The sequence below is a fragment of the Protopterus annectens genome, chromosome 1.part1 (genome assembly GCF_019279795.1).
Source record: "Protopterus annectens isolate FY-2018-M chromosome 1.part1, PAN1.0, whole genome shotgun sequence".
Taxonomy (NCBI): Eukaryota; Metazoa; Chordata; order Ceratodontiformes; family Protopteridae; genus Protopterus; species Protopterus annectens.
Window position 1 is genome coordinate 182,708,709 of NC_056726.1, and position 23,265 is coordinate 182,731,973.

Sequence of the window (23,265 nt, forward strand, 5' to 3'; positions counted from 1 at the left end):
TTCTCACAGTATTCCTACGGGACCTGTTCTCAAGATCATCAACCTTTGTCTGAAGAAGAGAATTTTGCTTTAACAGGAGCTCAACATTATGTTCACTCTCCTGAATTCTGTTATCCATATCACTTACTGCAGTTTCCATTCCTGAAATCTGCTTCCTTTGTTGCAATAAATCTTCATGTAGCACGTCCATTTGGTGAGAACACTTTTCTTTGAAATTGTCAATTTTATATCCATTTTGTCTATTATGACATTTAGTTCCTGAATAGTAGTTAGTAATGACTGTAGTTCTTTTTTGATAGTTGTCTCTTGATGAGAAGATTTAGTGAAGCTCATCCTGTTCTTTTACTGTAGTACTTCCAAGTGTAACTTTGACAGGAAAACTTAAAATCTGCTTTAATTTTTTATATACTACCCTAATATATATTTTAAAGAATTAATTAAAATAAAAAAAAACTATTATTAGGGAAGTTTATATCAATATTTCCTGTCAATAAAGTTCTGTAAAGGCAGAGCTGATAAGAAAAGCTGCTACTCTGTGCTCATCTTGGCCACCCCCCAAATGAGCTGAATTCTGAGGAAAGTGAGAAACATGTATTATCTCCTAAAGAAGCATATCCAACCAAACTTTCTAACCAATTAAAAAAAAAAAAAAACTAAGCACTACCCCCCACCACATGATGTACCCACTCAATGACTAAAATCGTTATTTTCTGCTGAGTGTGTTACCTTAACATATTCAAATAAATAAATGCATTGAGTAAATTAATGCATTTTAAACAGCCCATCAATTAAGCTTATTCAGTCCAATGAAAATCAGGATTAATACAGAACACAGCATGGTTAACACCTCATCAAGTGGAATATGGCCATTTTCACCTCTACTGGCGTTTATTGTTTAATCCAGCATCCAAGATCAAAAACTTTAACACATAGCCTAAGATAATGGCAGCAAACAGTGTAATTTACATAAAACTGATTACATCCGGCTCCTCTTTCCATATACTGTGCTAGTGGATGACTAGAAACTTAATCTTTTTCTACAGTTTTAGTCAACCTTTAAGTCAATGTGATAAATTTTAAGAAAATGTGGATTTTGTGTTTAGACTGAAATATACAGAAGATACTAATAAGTTTGTATATGATTTTAAGTGCCCTATCTATGACCATGTAACAGGCATCAAAAGATATGGAAAATAATTACTACGAAATCTGGGGAATCACAATATCAGCTGCTCAGATGGAGAGTTGTGCTAATAGAATATTTCATGATATGAAAGACCTTAATTTGAATGACCATCTCATCTCACTGCAAGAAGCAAAACCTCACTGACTGTAAATGACATACTTGATGTATCTGTACTAACCATGTTAGAATATCATGGGCCTTGGAAGGTCATACGTCAGGCATAGGCCTGAGTGCATGGCTATGGTGCAGCCTGCACCATGTAGACACTGAGAAGAACACACACACACACACACACACACACACACACACACACACACACACACACACACACACACACACACACACATGTTCTCCAATTACAATTAATTTAAACAGCTCATTCAGGTCTGAATTACACCCTAACTTCACATGACAATATCACTGTGTACTTATTCAAGGTATTTTCATGACAGTTTCAGGACCAGATCCCTTAATAACATGACTTTCATTTTGTTCAATAAAGCATAATACCTTTTAGAGAAACTTCAACAAAATCTGAAGTAAATGCATTTGTGTCCATTGTCAGACTAGGAAAGGAAACAGGCTCAGAACACTGCAACTGGTAGCATTACATAGGCATATATGTTGTCCTTCATATCAGGGGATTTTGGGTATCCCCTAAGTGCTCAAAGCTATTGATTCCATATGCATCATCACACATGTGGTGTCAGTTACATCCAGTCCACACTTCTCTACCCAGTTTTAATAGCAATCTACCTCATTAATTATTATAACAATACACCCATTACTGGGGACATGTCTGACTGCCAGCAGAAACCATCTATTTACCTGTCTGTCTATCTATCTACCTGTCTATCTATCTATCTAACCAGTGTTGCTGATTCCATTTCCATAAACATGTCTCACTATACACAGAGTTTGATAGTTAATTAGGTAAATAAGTACATTGCAGACATTTCTGCCATATCACACCCTTACTGGCAATTTAGTCACCAATCCACCTAATGCGTATCTTTGGAATGCAGGTAAAAACTAGACTACAAAGAGAAAACTCACATAGTTGTTAGGCAGATGCACAAACTCTGCAGAGAAAGCACTAAAGTACAGACTAAAACTGCGTAACCTAAATGCAAATTATAAACACTTCTTTAGCTACATTAACACAGTAAGGTACAATGTCTACATTTCTCTAACCATGTTCAGAATAGCAACCCCATTCTGAACCAGTGAACATTGCCAACAGACTCGTGAGTAAATTCACTGCTTGTTGTACCCCTACTTTTTCTATTCAAACTCCAAAATCCAAAAAAATCACTGAATAACGTATTCTTTCTATTATCACAAAGAAACATATACTAAAAGTGTTATCTGTGAGTAAGAGTACTTCCTTCATGGGATCTGATAATATAGCTACTTAATAAATAGCGCCAAGCATGCCCACACAGAGACATACCTCAATCTGTTTAACAAACATTTACCTACAGGTTTTGTCCCTGACGTTTTGTGTACTATATTCGCGATGACACACTATAATGGTAACTATATTACTGACTCCATAAATTGTAGACCTATCAGCCTGACAAGCTTCGTCTACAAAGCCATGGAATGTATTAAAACCATTCTCATAAACTATGATATCATAAAACGTAGATTGAACACACAACAGTTTAGCTTTATCAAGGGAGGATCCTGCCTAATGAATATAGTTAATTTCTTCTAGGGGGGGTACATAAACAATTAACAGTGGTCATTTTTCACACATTCTATTTTGACTTACTCAGGAAACTGAAGACCCATGAGCCTGTCTAGTCTTATCTGTTAAGCCTTAGACTGTATCATAGCTAACCTAATTTACTATGATATGAATAACTTTATATGCCTTGATTCCCAGCAGTTCAGGCTTATTAATAGTAGATCCCATGTAACTAATATGGTCAACCTCTTTATGGACAGTGGACATGCTATACAGACAGGAAGCCTCAAACTGGTTATGGCTTTTGACAGCAAAGCACATATTAGCATAAGAAATAATCTGACTTTAAAAGACTACTTGGATAAATAGGATCCAGATGGCATGACAAAAACTATATAAAAGGACATTGAACTGCATATTGTTTCTGGGTATTTGTAGGAACACAGTGCTGATGTAAATGGAGTATCATCATCTGTATCTGTAATGAAAAGCAAACCTTGTACAGTAAAAGCTGTAAGCCGCAAAGTGTGGTACATGTCGTTTGTTATATAAATAAGCTGTTTAATTAGTAACTGCGCTTAAAGTTGCTACAATATTGCAAGGCTCTTTTTTTCTTAACTTTATCAGACCACACAGAGCAGTAATATCTGCAGGGTGTCCACCCACACATAATCTGACTAATCCCCACTTCTGAACACCTGCCCCACACAGGAGCCACCTCCTGCCGAGCTCTCCACCCTCATCAGGTCATTACACACATGCATATCTACATCATTAGCTCATCCCCATACAGGGCCCATTGCCAACACCTACCACTGTGGCCCTACTTATTTTACTGGGTGGCATGTGTCTGATGCATAGCGTGGCCAGTCCATGCACTGTATAGCACAGCCTGTTTGCAATACTGCATACATTGTTGTTACCATTTACTATGTCGAATCTAGCCCAAAGCTATGAACCAGATACAGTCTCTTCACCAGTACCATGGTATACTGCACTGAACTATGCCTCAGTAGTCAAGTCCTCCACAAACTCCTAACTAGGCCCCTCATCCATTGCCAGCTCCAACAAATCCTCTCCTCTGATGGCAATACTCTGCTGTATCTTTCAGTGCACCAACATGTGTTGTAACATTGTGCACACAGATATTATGTTGCAGATTTCCACAGCATATTGCACAGTACCTCCAGAGGCATATAAGCAGAAGCAGGCCTTCAGTCACTATGGCCACATGTTCAACAATGGTGCAGGACTCTGGCAGTGAAAAGTTGTACGCAATCTCTACCATTGCCTGTAGGTTTCTTATGGGTGTCACATGCCATGGCACCAGGGCAAATCCAGCATCACCAGTAAAATGTCACTATGGAAAATCACCCCTCACAAATTATCAACATAACAGCTGTGCCAGATGTGGGAATCATGGGCACAGCCTGGGTGGCACATTAATATATAATATGTTACACCCTGTGCATTGCAGTTCACCTAGTAGTTGGAATCCAGTATCGTTGATATACCACTGTTCCTGTGTCCCAAATAGAGCCCTTGTTGGCAACATTGCTGTAGCCCATGGCACAAAGTACCTCTGGTAATCAGGTTAATTCACAGAATGCCTGCATGTTGTTGTTTCTCTCTTCTGTTGTACATAGAAACCACATATGTCCCTCCATGTGCTGTAGCATTGCATTCAGAAACTGGTGCAGCATTCATGATGGAGATGCCTGGGATATATCTACCCTGTCCCTAGATGGACACTGGAAGGTCTCTATAGCTATAACTGTCAATGCTAAACATACATTGGTATCCACAGGAACTAGTATTCCATTTATCCCATGAGTCTGCACATGAGAGTAGCAAATGTGAACAAGCTCCCATATGGTGTTTCTATTCACACGATAGTGGTCCACCATTTCCATGTTGTGGAGGTGGTGGAATGTTAGATACAGTCAGATTCAATGGCAGTACAGAAAGCGATGACATGCACCTTTGCACATATTGGCTGAAAAGATGGCCTCCAACATGTACATTTCAGATAATCTCACTATTAAACCTAACATTATTGATCATTCTCTGTCTCTGTTCATGAGGATTTTACTGTTTTTGGCTGCAATGGTGGCCATAGCTCATTGTGCAGTTTGTATAAGTTTCTATCATGTTGTTTAGCCTCATTTACATTTGCCAGTGGCTTCATTATCATAATGCTGCTCATTTCCATCTCTTGTTATTTGCATAACATGCCCCCAGCAGTTTTTCACAGTCTTGTGCAACTGCAGCATTGTCCATAAATGTCCTCTACCCTTCTGACTGCAGCTCATTTGGCAATTTTGCCTTATATAATATGGTATTTGTTCTGAATCGTAGCCATATTCTAAATACTTGGGTATATTTATCTGTCATTTACATACTCAGTGTTTGAGTAATTAGACATGCATAACAATTTTATTATATTCATTAACACTGATATTAATTATTTTATGTGCATTTTCTAATTTTGGGTTGATTTCTTAGCTTCAGGCTTTTAGGTGTTATTTTACAAAGAGTAGGACAGCACACTACCCTACATCATTTGTAACAATGAAAGGAGATATACCTTGGATACTCTGGAGTTTGTAAAAGGTATTCTAGAGCTTTAAACCATTGCTGAGTAATAGTGCAGATGTCAAAATCTTCAAACAGAGAAAAGTCTCTAAATCACTCATTTTATTGTTGAGACTTGTAGCAGGCCCTTAGCAAAGCTAACATCACCTCTCATTTTTCAATCTTGCATTTTTTTTCTGAGAGGGTATTGGAATTTAAAGAGATAAATTTCCTTTTCCTAAGACACAGAGGTGAAGACCATCAGATGCAAACCCTCTGGTAGGTTGTACATCTCCATTCACATCACCAGTCTTTGATTCTCCCTGTCTGTGACACCACATTTTTAATGTCCTTCTAACTGAATCCCACAATTTGTTGTGATATTTAGATGCCATGCAAGGCTGGAAAGGATTTTATTAAGCATACCTGTTTTCTCATATTTCCAAGAATGTTTGATAATCACACCATCCTTTTATATATCTAAGAATGAGTTCCTCAATGGATTGTTCACTCTAGTGCGAACAATATCCACATCATAATTAATCTTAATCTTTTTAAACCTGATATGTCCCCAATTCTGGACGCAGGCAGGAATGACACTGTAACAAGATCCATACAAAGTCCAGTGAGATATGTAGCTGTTTTCAATTCAATGAAGTCACTAATTACTGTGATTTTTTTTTTGGGGGGGGTTGTCAAGTCATAATGTCTGCATTGTGGGCTTTCAAGATTGACTTGGTTCAATTTTTCCTCCAGATTATTTTGTTGTTGCAGAATGACCCGACTGTGTGATACGGTGACGAAACGCTTAACTTACTGCAGTTATTAGGCAATATTTGCAACATATTACACATGTGAGGTTCTGCTTTTGTTAAATTTATGGCTTCTTGAGGCATAAATGAGGCCTTTGTGTATAGTCTTCAAAACCACTGCATATACAGTGGATTGTCTGTGTGTATGTTCGCACTCACAGGCTGGGGTTGCTGCTGACAGTTTAAGCCCAATATTTGGTGTATACATATACCTCTATTAGATTTTTTTGGTCATATTAAAAAGAATGCACTGCCTCTGAGCATAAGACAGTTCTTACACTGTTTAAATATCATCTGGCAAGTCTCTAAAGGCTAGCTTACAATTCGCCTCCATATCTATTCTAAACTATCCTTGCTATGTAAAGTATAACTAGGTCTTATTTATGACAACTCTAAGGAGACAGCAAGACTCTCATGTGAAACAGAATAATGACTGCAGTCTTATACGCAGTTAATTATCTGTCATGGGTTAGCAGGAGCCAAGTTCTTAGGCAAAGCTTTAAGTTTACCACTCTACATTCTCATTCTCACCTATGATCACAAGCTGTGTGCAGTGACTGAAATACCTACCTCACAAGTATAAAACCCAGAAATTAGTTCTGTCTAAGCCTGACTCTGAGCTGCAGAAGGAAGGAGCTCTTTCTGTTCCGTGGCACACAAGACCAGGCAACCGTGATTCAACTAGCAGCTGTAGCACTGAAGGAGCTAGGCAAAGAAAGGGAAAGAGAGAGAAGTGAAGAGGTGTGATCTGCTTGCCTCTCCCAAGGAGTGGAGAAAGCAGTGGGCATTTTGACAGCACATGGGAAAGTGCAATTTTTCCAGTGGAGACTTGGAAAACTAAGTCCTTTGCTTAAGTAGAGGGAGTAGTGCTGTTTGTTGGCAATGTCCCTTGTGGAAGTGAGGGATGACCAGTGTGGACAACACATTGCATATTCCCTTCAGCTCTGCAGGCCATGTGTTTGTGGGGGGTTAGTGATACAGAAAACCTCTTAAACCACCCCAACACCCCTAATGGCTGTCTAAATGATGACCCTCTTCTGGGTGACTCTTGCCCTGATGGTGAGGAATTAATAGACCTATTGGCCATGAGTGGGCTGATGTTTGATGAGGGGGAAAAGAGTGTTAAAAAAAAAGAAAGAAATGAGAAAGAGTCTCCTCTGTGATACCATGATAAAGCTTAATGTGGGAGTGTCTTGGACCAGAACTGTAGTGCCTTTATATTAACAGCAGCCAACTAAGACAGCAGAGACATTCTATAAAGATTGTTCCAAGCATAACCCACTAAAAGGAGGTCCCAGAGCAGATCCAGGAAATGCTGTGGAATTATATCACAACTTATGTGGGAATGTCAGGCATTTAGTGCACATGATTAAGACAAAAATGTGTTTATGAGCTGCGCCCTTGGTTCATGGTTTGATGCGCTCATTATCCATTTTCCCAATGTATAACTCTGGGCAAATAATTTAACCAAACAGTGCTCTTGAACTGGATCTGAAAAAAAGGTCCAAGTGAATCAGTACCCCCCCCAACAAATACAAATAAATAAATTTGTAAAACCACAAAACCGAAATATACTGGAACCACAATGCCAAAAAAAACAATCCCCGGGATTCATGAAGCTTGCGCCAGGCGCAGGAGTAGCGTAGGTGGCATAACACCAAATATGGCCACCGAGCGATTCAGGTACGATCGAATTCCACGTGCACTACTGGCGCATGCCAGATCTGCGCAGCTCCCGGCGTAGGCATGCAAATCACCCCATGCGCCATACTGTAGCATGCAAATGAAGGTACATAGTGATTCATGAAGTGGCATAGGCATAGCGTAAGCCTACAGAAATGTAAACCAAAAAAAAATGGTTTACATGTTGACAAACAGAACATCGTAGCCACGGAAGTGGACCAGACTCATGTATAACAAAGTTAACATATGCCAATCACTAAATATACAGCTAATGGCATAAGAAAAGATGCACAACACATACAAAATAACATTTAATGTCATGGCCACAGTAACGCAAAGGACACCTGAAGGGCATGTGTGCGCAAATGGGAACACAAGGAAAATATATACAAATGTCATAAAATAGCAATGTATCAAAAATCATAATTTCACCATAATAGTCAATGGTATGCATGCTACATCACAACTAAGCTGTAAGGGTTGCTAAGGGCCTGTGACATCGTTCAGCGCGGTAACTATGAATTAGTAGTCAATGCCATGCAAATGAGGCAAGTAATAGTGAATCACAAACGTCCCGCTGGCCTAAGGATGTACAATACAGTGCAGCGCTGCAACACTGAGGAGTCGTCTGTAGGAATACATGACATCAGCAGTGGGGTGTGCCACTGCAGCTGTAAGCACATTGGAGCAATGCAAATCCGGGCTGCCCATTACTAAGCAAAGCCGCAGGACAGGGCCATGGATGTAGGTATATCGTTGCTCAGCTGAGAGCACACATGGTTCCCGAAAGCGCATGTGTACATGGATGAAAAAGTGCCCGAATCCTGGTAAGTGGACTCATGCGCCGCGCACCACAGGCCAAAAAGGAAGTTTAGGGGAAGACAATAAGGAAATGCTACAGTAGGGTAATAGGAGTACAACTGAGCAATTAACACCTATTAACTCATAGTGGGCAATTGATGCCAGCTAGCAAGGCTGCTAGCAGCAACCTGCAGAACAGGATAGGGCAAATGTACCGTGATTGTAGGACATAGTGATGTCCGATATATGAAGTAATAGTTGCATGAAATAGTTATGTCCATCTCTCAAATACGTAAATTTGTGAAGAAACATAATAAGCGGCTAAAGTGCTACAAGAATAAAAGGTTCAATGTAGGGCAAAAGTAAGTTCTATCCTTTGTACTGACAGTGTTTGTGTAGGCCTCTAGACCTTGATGTGTGCCCAGCAAATGTCCCAATATGGCCAATTGAAAATGTGGCAACCCAGGACAAAGAGTAGGAGTCACCAATACAACAGCAATGAGTGCAAATACTTGTGACAGAAATATACAAGACAGCTTTCATGTAGCAACAGTTCAGTACATATCGATGTATTTGGGAAGGATTGAAGGATCAACATCACCTGCATGCTATGTAGGAACCAATTAAGAATGGTTTAATGACTAAGCCTGCAATAACCATAGTATTAGTCTACTAAATGACAGGTCTTCAATTAGGGAAGGGGCCCCCACACACATATGGAATATGTATAAATGCAGTCCCCACAAACCTTTATCTGCTATGTACACCCACCTACATCTGCCCCACAGCCGAAACAATTGCAATACAGACTGTAATAACATCACAAACATCCACTCACTCAATGACATCTGCAGAAGTGTTAATATACCTTGTGAGAGACACACTTGTAATGGTGCCATGTGAAATCATTGCTGTTGTACAATGGAACAGACACCGATGTTACAGGTTTCATTTGCAATAGTCTCGTAACAGATGGTTAAGATAACAGCTACATTCACATGTAGAACTATTTACTGCAGCCGTCACACACAATCCATGGGGACATGATTTTAAAGTATCTGGGTCTCTCCATATAACTGTTGCAATTGATCACAATATAATACATCCAGACTGTCTCCCTCAAAGGTAGGGCAAAAGGACAATGCCCAAGAGGAGTATTCAATTATACACCACTGCTGCCGTGTAATTGGCCAATGGAGTAGCTGCACAGCTGATGTGCATGTAATAATTTACTCCGGAACACCAACTGGTGGCAGGATACCACATGTTACAGGTACCACGTATAAAACGAGGGCTTGCCATACATTCAAATCGTATGCTCATACCATTGAATCGCTTAAAGAGGAAAGGTGTAACACAGATAGTATTGTATACTCGGACCACTAAGAAGGTATGTAGAACACTCAGTATGTTAGTGTATGTAGTGCCTGTGCAGTATAAATGAAAGTGTACGCAATGCAGACAGTGGGAAAAGGTATTATGTAGTGATGTCTTGTTGAGCATAGTAACGCTTGTAGAAATTATGTGCACTGCTGTGGACCACAAGGTAAACACCCCAGACACCACGAGGGATGCTACATAAGGGCTTTAAACATAACAATTGCACTCCAGTCGCTGTTGGTGGTAGGGTATGTCCAACAAGTATGTGCCATAACAGGAGATAGCGTATGTTGATATACAGTAATAGTAGGCATATGTATGGGCGTATAATGAGAATAACATGCCTAAAGTGGTCCCGCTGTGCAATTATGCTGTGCATCATGGGATATGGTTTCAATAAAGTACAGTATTGTAGGTAGATAAGTCAAATATTTTACATAGCATGACTGGTATATTATGCAAACATAAGGTATGTGTATTGGACTGTACAATACACATTAACAGGATACATATGTCTTGTAGTCACCAGACAGTGTAACAGCATGATAGCTAATTGAAATGGAAGAGCTACTCAATTATCCATGCACAAAGGACATGTAATAGCATCATAGATTCACAGTTAGGTACTATGCTGTCTGGCCAAGTCCATTTGTAAGCCCTAATACAGTGTTGTCACTGGCGGCACCTCCCTAGGTTGCTGTCCTGTGCCTCTGAAGAGCACAGCCATTTGTTTCCTGCACCTGTGTACAGTACAGCCACTGCAGTAATCCCTGACGTGCATATCTGTCCCCCATCCACCCATCGAGGTACCTCATGAAGAGTGCTAGTGAGGGTCCCTGTCTGATGTACATAGGAATCATGTTCCAAAGCATGGTGGGTGTCTGTTTCAGGAATGTATCCCTCCAGCACGTGCTACTCATCGTAGTGTTTGGGTACATATCCCAGAGCATGACGCTCTTAGTGGCCTTTGCTTATGTTGCTTATGTGGAGCATATCCATCAATATTGGTGTGTACATGGACATTGTATGTTCAGCAGAGGTCACCTCCAAGTATGCAAATGACTACAGTTGGGGTTCCAGTAGTTGTGCTGCATACTTCATCCTTTGGAGGTGAGTAATACTGTTGGTATGTTAATGTTGTTGTATTTAAAGCCATTGCTGTCCCGTAAGGTACACCCCAAAGGGGGTGTTGTACCCCTGAATGTGTTTCATAAGTCAGGAGTATAGAGGTACAATTGCAGGCTTTGTTCCGGCTACAAACCAGTACAGGTTACGGTGGCCATGTAGAAGGATATCCATGCCCTCTTGGCAATAGGTTATCAAAGGTGTGGGTGCTATCTATGCGTGTGTAGTACGATCCCTTATAATGTGTCATGTATGTAGGAGACCACCACTTATGTGATAGTCACAGGGTGATTGTTGTAATCCAAAGGGTATGTCTATGCACCATCTGCCATGCTGCTTGAGGCCATGTTACCAACGGCAGGTATCCATCACAGTGATATCCATATGGAGGGTGTGTATATTAGCTGGTGAATCAATCATGGCCCTTAGTTTGCAGTCATCTGGAAACCTATTCAGGGAAAGTCTGTCTGTGCTGGAATGTACCTCAGGGAAGTACATAACGAACATGAGGGTCCCTATGACTGAGGACTGGGGTATGCCAATTGTAGCTGATGTACAGTACGAACTGTGGTATGCTACCCTCACTGTGTGTGTCCTGTCCGTGAGCCACTGTGCATAACATCCCAGGATGTATGGGTCGCTGTGCAGGTGGATGTGTATAGTGACAATACCAGAATGGTGAACGGTGTTGAAAGCCAATGAGAGGACAAGGTAGGCTGTGTGGACCCCCTTACCATCATCTACTACCTTGGTAACTGTCTCGCAAGACTCCACCAGGTTTAGGAGCCATGTTGTGGATCTAACAAATCCAACCTGGGTGGTATCAAAGGTGTGTAGGCCAACAATGTCTCTGTGAAGGACTTCCATGATGATGTTCTCAATAGCCTAGCAGAACAGTCTAGTCAGGTGTATAGGGTAATAGTTCCTCTGGTCCATTGTGGCGCCACCTCTGCGGAGTGTGATAACTGTTGCTGTGCGCCAGCCAGGGTCCACAATGCGTGATACAAGGCTACTAGTGAATCTGGTGCCCAAGTGGGGATCCATGTCATTCTGAGGTTTGTGTAAAATGCAGCCTGGGATGTAGGATGGTCACATGGAGTGTGTGTTCCAGGCTTTAGAGAGCAGGTCTGAATGGCATAGTTGTGACCGCAGGGACTCTGCATTGATCCTGTATAGATGTGGGCCCATGAGAGTGTGAGAGGGGTGTAAAGTTAGCTGCCAGGTTGCTGCCAATATTAGTCAGTTCTGTAATGTGTCTGCCTAACCATTGTATGTCAGAGCAGATGTGGGTATTGCCATCGAGAGTAGTGACATACCTCCATAATGCTTAGTGGTAGTCCTTTGAATATGTTGCAGTAATGTTGATGTAGCTAGTGTTGGTGGATGTAAGAAGGGATCCCAGAATCCAACTGAGGCTGACTAGGGAGCTACACCACCCCTGGGAGTGTACCCTACTTTGCAACTGTCTCCTCCTGTCATGCAGTATGTCCATTGCAGTGGACCCCCAGAGGGGCATCCGTTATGTGGTGGGTACTGTCATGGCTCTGTGTGGGATAGCATGATCCATCCAGTTGTGTAAGTGCTAATGAAGTGCAGTTGGGAATGTTTCTGCGTTTATAACTATACTGTCCATCTGCACGGGTGTCATGGCATTTACTACTCCTGTCATACAAAGCGTGAAGTTGGCTCTGTAGAAATATTGTACTGTGTTTTCTGTGAAGGGTGTGGTGCTGTGATGTGGATAACAAGGGTGATTAGCATACGTTTGGAACTGACCAATGAGGGGATACCCCAGGTGTGTTACACCAGTCATACATGTTGGTAATGTCCAGGTCTACGATATTGTTGGCCTTGGTGGTGGTGTGTATATGTTGACCCAGCTGAATGGAGTTTATCAACCCACGACGGTGTTGGCCTAATGTGTCGGTACATGAGTAGGTATCACAGTTAGGTGTGTGGTAGTGTCAGTGTCACATCCGTAGTTCCTGTGTGAATCCTACTTTCCAGTACACCAAGAAATAAGGGATGTTAACCATGGCATATGTTGTGGAATCTGTAGCAAGCTACAATTTGTACAGCAGTTCTGGCCACAGTTAGTTGCACTTGGATTGCCTCTGATGCATCATGCTAAGCCACCAGCATGGAGGTGTGTACATCCCTGTGACATATGGACACACCTCTGCTGTGGGTGTTGTGGTCCTGAAAGGTGTGGTCCGTGTAATAGCCTGTCAGTGCAGGGGTGTTCTCCGGAGTCCAGAAGCAGGTCACGGTCACTGCAGAGACAACAAAGTGGTCCATTATAAGAAGTGCCTCGGATGAGTGCATGTGAGATGGAGATGTCAAGCATTGAGTAACAATACCCTCAGGTTTTGCTTGCTTGTACTTGTTCAGGTGGTGAATATGTGTCTGAAATGTGTCTAAAACAGGCAGTATAGGAGCAGCAAGAGCTTGAGATGTTAACCATAATCCCAGGGCCGACAGGTGCAGGACATCTGTGGCAAAGCATTGAGGTTTGTTGACCATGTCAGTCAAAGCAGACAGATACTGGATACCCTTGGAATGACACTAGACGCATAGGCAACTGTTGACGTGAATAATGTCATTGTTCTACTGTGTCATCAGTCAGGACTAACGCAGAATGCTTCTCAGGGCTAGGGCAATACGTGCCTGGGCTACAAGATCGGAGAGCTATTGCATGTCCCTGTACATGTAGTCCAGGAAGTTACATCTCAGGGCATTCACACCAACATGGAGAATGACAGCCATATTGTACCTGTTGAGGAGTGACCTGAGTGCATAGGTCACATTGTGGATCCTGTTACCCGACAGCCAGATGTCAGTGACTAACACCTTGTGTGGCCTGCTGAGTGGGACTTCAGTGTGACCGCCTACAGAGTCACCTATGACTAGTGTGTTGTGTGTGTTATAACATCCTATTGGCTGTAGTTGATGGGCACACATGAGTCTGTGGCCTATAAGCAATTGGTGTTGTGTTTGGTGATGGGGGCTGCCTCTGTTGCCTACATAGAGTAGTATGGTGGGACTCCGCAAATGTTGTACTCTTACTATGTGTGGCTGTGGCCTGTGGTGGTGGAGATCTACTGAGACTATGTGATGAGTGGTGTGTGCTGCAAATGTTTAACATCCCCACATGATTGACAAGGTAAGTCTGTGTTGGAGAGAGCATTACCTCCAGCATGGCTACATATGTGCATCTCCCACAGGCTGTAGTGTCGTATGTTAGGAGGTGAGCATTGACTGTGTACATGAGCCGATTGCTATATTGCCACATGTTGCCCACAGTCATCATATAGACAGGCAATAACACTGGTAATTGACATTTGGACATGCCTGTCTAGTCAACCAGTACTCACAAGATATGTGAGGTAAGTGTGTACAACAGCTGTTGTACTGCAAGCATGCTGGAAATGTAAGGGCAAACAGTGTTTGCCAGGAGGAAATGAGTAGGTTTGAGTGATAAAGTGATTAGTAGCTCATGAAGTGTGTACATGTTCTGAACAAGTGCTGAGCATGCATAAGCAATACAGATAGGGTGTTGGGTAATTTCAACTCACTGCCCCCCAATAGGTACACAATCACATATCCATGAACATGACAGAGCCCGTGAAACCATAACTATAATGGTACAAGGTACATTCTGGCTGCATGTGACCTGTCCAAATCCCTGGTCATAGAATACACATATGGCAAAACAGTTGGCTCTACACATACACTGCCATGTAAAACATAGGTTCATGGCAGTCTGTGAAAATAAGGAATGGATCACACTAACAGTAATCACAACCCACAAAGTGGAGATGCCACTCATAATGGGAGGCACAGCACTATCACCCTGCTGAGTATGGTCGGAAAGCCTATGAACCTTAATCAACGTAGATGTTGTTAGCAGTACAGCTGTAGATTACAGTACTGATGTATACACACCTCAAAACATACCTGTGACAGGTCAGTGGACATCATCACACATAATGTGTTCCACCTACACTCAGTATACTACATGTACCATCGTATGTCACAGGAGTGTTCTAGCAGTGGTCTGTTCACAGAAGCAACACTACAAAAGGTGTCTGAGTGACATGTGCATAGCACACCAGTGACAGCTACAGTAAACTGGGTTAATGTGTTGTACTCCCCTGTCATTGTAGCCCATACCACACAGACAAATGGGTGGCATCTCTATATGTGAGAATGTAAATGGCCATGACCTAGGAGCAATACCTGACTCAGTGTTGTGGATAACATACAGCATGGGCTTTGTGGGTGAGGTGCATGACATATGTGCACAATCTGACAGCAGCTTATTGCATTGTCACTGCTATGTTAATAACCGTGTACCCATTAACTACCACCTCAGCAGCGGTCAACATTATGGACACTGTGTGTAAGGGATAGTGCTGTGCAGTTTACCTCCCTGAGATAGTGACATCACCAGGGCTATTAGGTAGTCATAAGAGGCAACCTAAGTCATGACAGGGTGCCATCCATGAGCATGGAGATCATTGGACAGCCATACTCAGCACTCACGTGACCAATACTGGATCACATATCACCTTTAAGCAGTATTGGCCATGCTGGGATGGGCGTCACCAGCCTTCACAATCCTCATCTCCACTATGCAGCATGCTGCCTACCCTACATAAAGACATGTGCAACACTGTGATGTTGGACATGCTACATGTTCATATCCTGGTCTGAAAGACATACGTCATGGACAGCCACCGTCCTAGTACAGGGGTCGCCACATGCCGGACAGATCCCTGTGCCATACATGTGACATACTCCTGCCATACCATGCAACCCTGTCCAGCAAAGCTGTAAATGTCATCTCTGTCATACATGGTGTGATGACCGCATGGTAGATGTATCAGTGTCTGTCTGGATCAGTAATGTGGCACTGATTCACCTGTCGCTAGGAACATGGCTGTTGGATACAGCTAGAAAGCCTGGCATCCTATGGCCATACATGGCCCAGGGCATACAGGATACTACATGATCCTGGTGCCGTACATGCTATAGTGGATAACCATCCCTGCGAATACCATCCGGATAGCCATTGTCCCATGTGTATCACATGTGCAACAGTGGCGATACGTGGCAGGATGTTGAACTGTTGTACAGTGCCATGTAGATGTATATGGCAAAACACATGCTTGTAAAGGTTTCCGTGTGCATGTCTGCATCTGCCCATGTCTGTGAAGGTAGTGTATGTGATGATATGTGACATATACACAACATCAACGTCAACAGCATTCATGTGCACACATCCAGGCATGTGCTGATAGGTAGGAACACCAGTACAGGCAAACAGACATGGCCACATCATGACAGCATTCACATGGAGTATGAGCAATGTAAAGAGGTGACACACATATATGGTGATAATATCCAATACCCATTGGGTGTTACATGTGTGTGAAACAAACATGTCAGTCATGTGAGTGTCATGACAATTTGCAAAGACAACTGTTCATAAGTACTAAATGTAATACACATGAATGTGCATCTGTGTCTCTGTGCATCTCTGAGATGCTGTGACCTGTCTCCATCATTATGTCTTACAGATACCATATAGCTGCATGGAGGATGATGCACTCATACCATACCTCCATGACAACTATGAGGAACTGTTCAGCCATTTGCCACAGCATGGCCAGCAGCATGATGACCTGTGGCAGGAACTTCAAAGGAGGGTCAGTGATGTGGGTGGCCATAACCTCTACCAGCAGGTGCGCTGACATTGCACGGACCTGATCCGACATGCTAAACAGCATGCCAATGCAATCGCCAGGGAAAAAGGTGGAACAGGTGGTGGGCCACAAACCCAGCCCCCACTCATACCTACCTAGGAGCTACTGGTCAGCCTGGGGACCTTATCAGAACAGCATCCACAAACTCTAGCTGCCATCGTGGAGGTGGGTGTCTCCCAACCATGGAGCATGGAGTTGCCTGGTAAGTCACTACTGCACATAGAAATATTATATCCCATGTAGTTGCATGTGTCACTGTACACTATGTAATGTAACATCATATGCAAGGTATGTTTACACACATGCCGCATACTATAGTATGCTACCCCATGTATGCACACATGTGCATACTCTGTAGTATATGCTATTGTACTGGTGAATGTGTTAACATGCAAAGTGCACCCTGTAGATGTCATACAGTCATGGATAATGATCTAACCACTGTGTCACCCCTATACAGGTACCTCTGGTGTGCCACAGAGACAGCAGTTCATTGCAGGTGAGACAGTTATCAGTATCAGGCATGCCAATGGACAGATCTATTCGCCATGTGACCACTTAACACATGTACACATAATGTATGGTCCATTCACGATATACAGGTCGCAGCATTCATCAATGACACTGGCTACCCATGTGCAATATCTAAAAACAAAATGAAACAACAATATGACCTCACAGTAGCTCTCATTGATAGATGTATGGACAGCTGTCCCTACAACGGTGGAGGTGTTGTTCAATGTATGAATATGTACTATACATCATAACAACACATGTGGGGTACGCAAACAGTACTACACAGTGAGCTGGGATATGGGCAGCCCACATGATCCACCATTGTGGAATGTGCCCCTGCAATGAGTGCAGACATTGTGATGTGCCAGCTGTCATGTCCCAGACATGTAGTGGTCCGGCTGCAACATTGTCACACTATCCCATAAAACATACCCCACATATCAAACATACAACTCTTTGTCTGTATAACCCTGTGGACACTGGAGTATCTGACATCTATGGGTGTATGTCATATGGGATAACAGACAGGTGACATAGACGGCCATCACAGACCTCTGGCCAACACAAGTTCACACATGGTCATGGAGGATGGCCAGAGACATGTAGTAACACACAGTAGATATTTTTGTGTATGTGTGTACACCCTGTTGCACATTGTGTACACACATTCCATCTATAGCCTTTGTTGAATGGTTATATAGTAGATGTGGAACACTGGACATCCTAATAGCCTGTGCACAGCTTGCGGAGGTGTCACTTAATCTGACCACATACGATGTGTTGCACATCATGACTGTGTAACAGCATGAAGGTTGTCACCTGTACAGCTTACACATACATACACAGACACCACATCAGGCCAGAGATGCCGTACAGTTCCCTTGCTGCTGTCAGACAGCACTGTCAGCCGTGCACCTCATGTGTGTGGTACATACATGTCATGTGGAACATGGTGTATTGAGCAGTCTGCCATGTGTGGACATGGTTGACAGGCAGCTAAGACATGTTAGCAGTTGTGCAGGGCTGTCATCGGTATGTTGTCTGGTGACCTGTCACACATGACACAGCATGGCTTAGTGTGTATACACCTCAGCAACATGGGTCACAATCCACAGTATGTGTGTATTGTGTATGCACGCAGTCATGGCTATGCACTGTATGTGTATTCCACACTATATATCAATGGAGATGCCTCAGGATTCCATGCAATGGCACAGTGTCTGTACTTCACACTGTATAGCAATATAGATGCCTCATATCACCCTCAATGGTCATACACATCTGCTAAAAGTGCATTTGATCTGAAGGGCATACAGTCAACACTGCAATGTGACACCATTACACCGCTGTACATGTGTCAAGACACCATTGTGTCAAACATGTATGCATGTCACTGCACACAGCAGCAGACTACATGTCATACTACATGTTAATGTCAAGGACATATGCCTCACATCAGCCATGTGTACTGTTAACCTGTGCTGGTCCACACGGTGTATCACAGGGATGCATGCTTACTACCATGATTGTGTGAAATGCATGGCTTCTGCTATGACACATGCTTGCTGTTGTGTGCAACCCAGGGATGTAATCCAACTAACACTGCTAATGTCTGAGATGCATGCCATCTGCTGTATCACATGCATGCTGCATGCCTTCTGTCATATCACATGCGTGTGTGTCTGTGCATGTGTGTCTGTGCATGTGTGTCTGAGTGTGTGTGTGTCTGTGCGTGTGTGTGTGTCTGTGCGTATCCATTTTAATTTAGAGTCTTTGTTTGCCTTCACAGGTGATGTAGGTGTGTTACCCTCCTGTGGTCCATCTGATGTTAGTGTCCCCACAGACTCTAGCAGTGATGAACATATGCTTGAGGTACAGGCAGGGTTGTGAGGGGCTGAATCTGTGCCTGTGGTTGCCATCCCACCTATATCCCCCTCTTCCCTACACACAGTTCTCATGCCAACACATACCCCATCACCAGTGGCCATAGAGGAAGGACAGTTACCATGTGTCAGCTCAGAACAGGAATGTGTGGTGGCCACGGAAGGTGTGTTGTCACACCATGGTGTCAGTGAACTGACCGCAGATGCGCCACATAGGCATATGGCCAGTGCTGCTCATAGGAGGACCCCTGGCTGAAATGCACCTGCATGACAGAGCGCAGCAGCTGGTGTCACCAGACACATGTTTCAGACTGTAATGGCAGCACAGGCATGTGCTGAATGGCTGAACAGAGAAGGGCAGAGGCTTCAGAGGGCTGCTATCCATTCTTTGAATGAAAACATCCAGGCATTGGCAAATGCTCAACAGCAGATTGCCGATGTTTTGGACAGGCGATTGGGTGACATGGTTGGAATCCTTGACCGTGGCATGGCAAAACATGAACGTGAGCTGTCTGTGCTGGAACATCTGGTAGGAATGAGGCGTAGGCCAGCTACACTATCTGGTGCAAATCTACATGAACGAGCCACCTCACATGCTCGCTCCCACAGTGCTGGTAGCAGCAGCAGTGCAGCTGGTGCTGCGCTGTCCACACCAGGACACAGCAGGCCATGTGGACGTGGCCCTGGACGGACCCAGTGGGGACACAATTCCAGTGGACATGTGTCATCGGACAGTACCCATTCTGTACCTCTGTCTGGTAGTGCCCGTGCAACCCCTGGCAGGCACAGGTCACGTGGCCATGGACGGACACAGTGAGCTGTACAACCTGCTCTGTACAATCTGGAGCTGTCAACAATACCCATGTGTAGGCCCGATACATGGCAGAACTGTGTGCACACATACACGCACACACCAGAAACATCTGTAGGGCACCGACACCCTCATGCATAATAACCACACATGCCCAAGTAGATCACAGGCCCTAACCCACACACATGATGTCATCCACTGTTGCAGCCTAGGCCCCTGGCAAACATTATCACCCTGTGCATATGATGATGCCTGTACTGTATCCCTGGCATCCAATCCATCAGTGCATGGACATGCTCATATGGTCTGATGCACAGGGTGAACAGATTAGTGAGATAGTTGTATATTACAGTTGTTGTGTACTGTTGGCATGCAGCAGACATACCAAGTAGTACAGGATTAGACTGCATTGTTATAGTTATATGTTCACAGTATGTGTCTTGCTAACAGTCACAGCATGTTGGTAATGATGCCCTGCTTCCCTCCTTAAGGTCTCATTGCATGTGCCAGTGTGTGACAGTGTTTGCGGTTGGAATGCATTGTTTTATGTTCACAGTATGTGTCTTGGTAACAACAGTAACAGCATGTTGGTAAGGATGCCTGCTTCCCTCCTTAAGGTCTAAGTGCATGTGCCATTAAGCACCAGTGTTTCTAGTTACAGATGTATACATGTGGAGTACTCACAGGCATGGATGGCAATACCAGCATGCTATACATAGCATCTACCTCACTTTTAGTAAGGCTGACACTCCATAGATCTCTACCCACCTAACGATCCAGGAGCATGTGAGCTGTGTACTAGGCTACGGTGGCTAGAGATGGGACATCCATACCAGGTAACTTCACAGGTACAGCTACATGGTGCGGGGGGTTTACACAGTGGTCTAGCTGATGTCAAGGGTGGGGGGCCAGTTCATAGCATGGGGACTCACTGTGTAGCAGTAGAACACTGTCACATTACAGTATGTAAACACACACATACACAGACACACACAGTAACACACCCACACTCACGGGGTCAATGACACTGTAACACACACTGGATAGTGTTGAGGTGAGGAGCCCTGCTTCTGTGCTAATCACCATTACAGTACGGTACACCCACATGATGCTACACAGAGAATGGATATGTACAGGTAGTCAGTAATGCGTAAGACTGACAGCATAAACAGGGTAGTAGGTTGCATCACCTTGAGGGGTTGGGGCCCTATCAGTTCTCAATGGTAGCATACATCCCTACTCCATGCACCAGACAGCCATACATACATACACATACACACACTGGAGTCCACATGTCATGCACATACAGATAGCTGACATGTGTGATACACACACAACCCCTGCCTATGTCTTGCTGTCTACACTGCAGTATGTACAGATCTGTACAACAGTGTACAGGTGTGGGTAACAATTGGGATGTATTCCCCACCATCCATGGCATATAGGGTCACACAGGCAAACACACATGGCAGTACTGTGAAACAAACACCTGCTATTTTCTGATATTTCTGACAGACATGCAGCAGGATTGCCCGCATAACAATGTATACTGACGCTACCTTCGGCAAGTGTGCTGCTATATGAACATGGGAGGACTTAAGTGTTACAGGTGTCAACTGCTTTACAGTCAGTGACACCCTGACCGCTTTGTAGGTTGTATATGTACACCTTCAATTACCGGAAACATAGCCTACTGTTTGGACATGACACACCTGTGAGCTGTCTCCAGCAAACATCCACCTGCAGAGGTGGCCCACCACTTTATGTACACACACCCATCCATACCTGATGTACATCTTACCGTTATGTCAGTATTTCACCATATACAGGTGTCAATGATGGGACTGCATTGCAACTGCACATTGTAGTCGGACACAGATAAACTGCAAACATCAGCTACTGCTCATGCATTGCAGATGAATGCACACCACTACATGTACATGTATATAGGTCCTACATTCCTGTCATATAGCTGTGTTTGTATGCATTGCAATTGGTGAACATGTGACATACATGACACATGGACTGTTGTATGCTATGATAGTTGTCACGGGTAACCAGTACAGAGGGAATGTTAACTCAGTTAACATTGCTACCTTATGTACTGTTAGCATTGAACAGCCATGGACCTACCTTCCATGTGCATGCATGTAATCACTGTAGCCACGTGTCTGCAAGAAGAACAGCATTAGCTATGCTATGTACATATGTGTTGTGTGTGTGTGGGGCATGTACATATCCACGGTGGTTACATGTATGTCACATCCAAACATGGGTGTGTTGCTTGGTGTACAGCAACAGTTATCTGTTACAGCTGTATAACATCCAGGGCCCCCATTATGTGTACAGCCGATCTGGTTAAGATTAGTGGTATCACTGCATTGCATAACACATGATGGAACCCTGTCAGTACATGGGTAGTCTGCACAGTTGCTGTACAGCTAGATACAGTACACTGGTCATGAGTAACATGGTGTTGTACTAATGTATGGATGTGTGTCGCTGGTCCGAGGACACGGTGATGTGTGTGGGCTACATACTAAAGTGCAGCATTTACCACTGTGATCTGCACCTGATACATCTGTGATGGCTTTTGAGAGTGTGCTGGTCAGTACATGTGAGTGACCTTCATATACGTGGGGACACTAACACCTGCAGCGGTCTGTAACGGTCTTATGGCACACAGTATCTGAGGTATACAGTGGCAGTGCTATTGTGCATGACTGCGCCTTATGCCAGGTGTTCCTCACTGCACAGATGTCAGTATTCCCCATTGTTGGATCTAGACTGGCAGCTATGATTATGAACAGTACACATCTAGCACTATTTGGCATACACATACAATGCAGTTGTCCTGTAGGTGTCAGGGTGTTTACCTGGTCTCAGGTTTTTCATCTATGTATGGTACTACATGTGCAAAGTGCCCACTCCTGCCAGGACAACACCATGGGTGCTATTACTGTGCCAGGTTTGGATTGGTACAGCTAAGGTGATGGACAGCAGCAGACGTTGTGTACACGACCAATGTCAGAC